This window comes from Sapajus apella, unplaced genomic scaffold, assembly GCF_009761245.1.
Source record: "Sapajus apella isolate SASKATOON/1434 unplaced genomic scaffold, GSC_monkey_1.0 scaffold93, whole genome shotgun sequence".
In the NCBI taxonomy this organism is placed as follows: Eukaryota; Metazoa; Chordata; class Mammalia; order Primates; family Cebidae; genus Sapajus; species Sapajus apella.
Genome location: NW_022437033.1, coordinates 1648820 through 1651741, shown reverse-complemented (window position 1 = coordinate 1651741; position 2922 = coordinate 1648820).

The following is a 2922-nucleotide window of genomic DNA, read 5'->3' as shown; positions in this document are numbered from 1 at the left end:
GAGGAGATGGGCACCCACATGATAATCTGGTCACTTTTCTGTAGAAATATTGCAGAATACTGGGGGCCTGCCTCAGTCCCTAGTCACCTTGAATTTTCTAGTACCTTGAGGTATCACCAGTGAAGTCTGTGAAACAGCAAAGATGGCAACCTTTCCCACCCTCTGGGATTTTCATCTTAGTGGCATACAGACCTGCTGCTGGCCTAAACATACCTATAGGTAGTGGCCGGAGACTCCACTTGGGAGGTCCCACCCAGTAAGAAGAAACAGGATTAGGGACTCACTTTAAAAAGCAGTCTGGACAAATTTTCACAGAGTGGCTGTGCTGTGCTGGAGGACCATGTTTACCCAGAGTCAGCTAAAACTCTCAAAAGCCTAAAGGTTGGAATGGTTAAGTTACCCAAACAGCAAAGATGGCGGCTTTCCCCTCTTTCAAGGAGCTCTATTCCAGTGTAGTTTCAAATCTCTGTTGGCTGGAGAACACTGTCTGGGCCTGGTTGGAGGCCCTGATTAGCTAGTTCTTCACAGTGAGGAGGAACATGATCAGGGACCTGCTTAAAAAAGCAATCTGGCCTTGTTTTCATAGAGCAGCTGTACTGTTCTGGGGTACTGCTTCCACTCCTGGTCAGCCTGGAATCTTCAAATCTAAGCCATCCAAATAGCAAAGATTGTGGCCCACCCCTTCCCCTGGAAGCTCCACTTAAGAAAAGTGCAATGCTGCCACTAGTGGCAGGCTGGAATTCCAAGTCTGTGGGTCCTATTCTGTGAGATGCCATAGTAGTGGGGCATGCAGACTGTCACTGCTCAGCTCTCTGGATTCATCCTTTTATTTCATTCTGCTGGACTTGCAGGTACTTTTGTCAGGAAGCCTAGAATTCTCAGGTATTTAAGGCTCCCAGGTCTCCTTGTGTGCTTGAGTAGCTGCTGTGCCAAAACTCCATGTAGCTCTGTATGTTAGACTGAATTCCCTTGTGGAGTGGGTTCATGAGGGTATCTCCTAACCCAAGGGTTGCAAAGATTCATGGGAGAAGCATGGGTTCCCAGGGTTGCACATTCATTCACTACTTCTCTGTGTGGGGATAGTTCCCCTGGTTTCATGTCGCTCCTGGGTGGACCATCATCCTGCCTTGCTTTCGTCTGTTCTCCGTGTGTCAAGTTGTTTTTCTTGGTTAGTCTCAAGTGAGTACCTTGATGTTTCGTTTGATGTATTAACTTGCAACTTCCATTTGTTTTGATGACAGTCATACACACTAGCTGCTTCTAGTAAGCTACATAGGCCACAACACCCCATTTATGTAAATTTTGAACAAAAAATACTGTAAATTGCTTATGAGCACATAAATATCTGGTAAACTGTAAAATCATCTATGGAAGGTATACACATCAACTTCTGAATAGTATTTACTCTAACAAGAGACAATATAAAGCTACATAGAGGAGTTGTTTTGAAATGAAATATTACCAACTTCATTGGTAATATTTTGTTTTATGAAAGTAGATCTAGAGCAGATATGATTATATGTTATATATAAATATACATGTCTTAAATATGTTACATATGTATTCAATCTTTCTTTTTTATCTCTATTTCTTAGGAAATAAAGAATATATGTTGGTTAAAATTGTAGGCTGTGGAAGTAGACTTCAGGGGAATAAAAAACTTAGTTGCACCATTAATTATTATGTGTTCTTTGGCATTTTGTTCACTCTCTAATTCTCACTTTTCTCATTTGTAATGTCATGTGCCTCAAGGTTGATCTGAGGGTTAGACAAGTTAGTACATATAAAGAACTTAGAACTCAACACATAGTAAGTACTATGTAAGTGTTGGCTGTTATTACAACTTTTAATATGTTTGAAATATTTTCTAATATACAAAGGAGAAAAGGATGACAAAAACAGATTTGCAGTCAAATTGATCTACAGATGGTCAACTAGTTAAAATTTCAAAAATTAAGAGGCTAATCCTGGTGTGGGGCCAGAGGATCACGGAAGCATGAAGAAGGCATACAGGCTGTTCAAGATTCAAGAAGCCTTTCTAAAAGAGTTGATCACATTGCTGAGGCTTGAAAGCCATAAATCCCACCATTACCAGATGAGATTTTGATCATTGCCTTAGTGGAGGCTTGTTTCTATACTTTTCATTTACTTTAAACTCATTGATACAACATCAAAATGCAGTGGCCTGCTATTTTCTAAACAACTTTATTTGTACACCTTAAAGTCCAAAGTGACCTCTGTTACACCTTTGTCTTAAAATGTTTCATAACATGAAATGAAAGTTTGCCAATATTTCTTGGAGGAAAAAAAAGAGATAAAATACAGATATCAACACAACAACTGACAACTTGTCAGGGCAGAGGTAAAATATTGTGAAGACATTCAGTAAGGCCTCCAGCTTTTCAGGGAAAAGGGCTCAGCTGCAAACATACAAAAAAAACTTTAAAAAATAATCAAAGCAATTGTGTGAACAGAATGACATTTATTTAAACAAAGAATTACAAACAGAATCTTGAGCTGTTTGTAACGTGAGGATCTTGATCAAAATGCTTGAAGCAATAAACATTACAATGACTTCACTGGAATGAAGAACAGACAACAGTTCTGCAGAGAGAAAAAACTATAGTCCAACTGCTAACCTTATTCAATATTCCTATTGATTTCATGATTCTTATTTCTTGAATTTAAGTTTTGAAAATAAACCAAATGTAACTCAGGGATAAAAGACTACACATTGGGTACAGTGTACACTGCTCAGGTTATGGGTACACCCAGATTTCAGAAATCACCACTAAACAACTTACCCATGTAACCAAACACCACCTCTTCCCCAAAAACCTATTGAAATAATAAAGGAAGGAAGGAAGAAAAGAAAGAAGGAAGGAAGGAAGGAAGGAAGGAAGGAAGGAAGGAAGGAAGGAA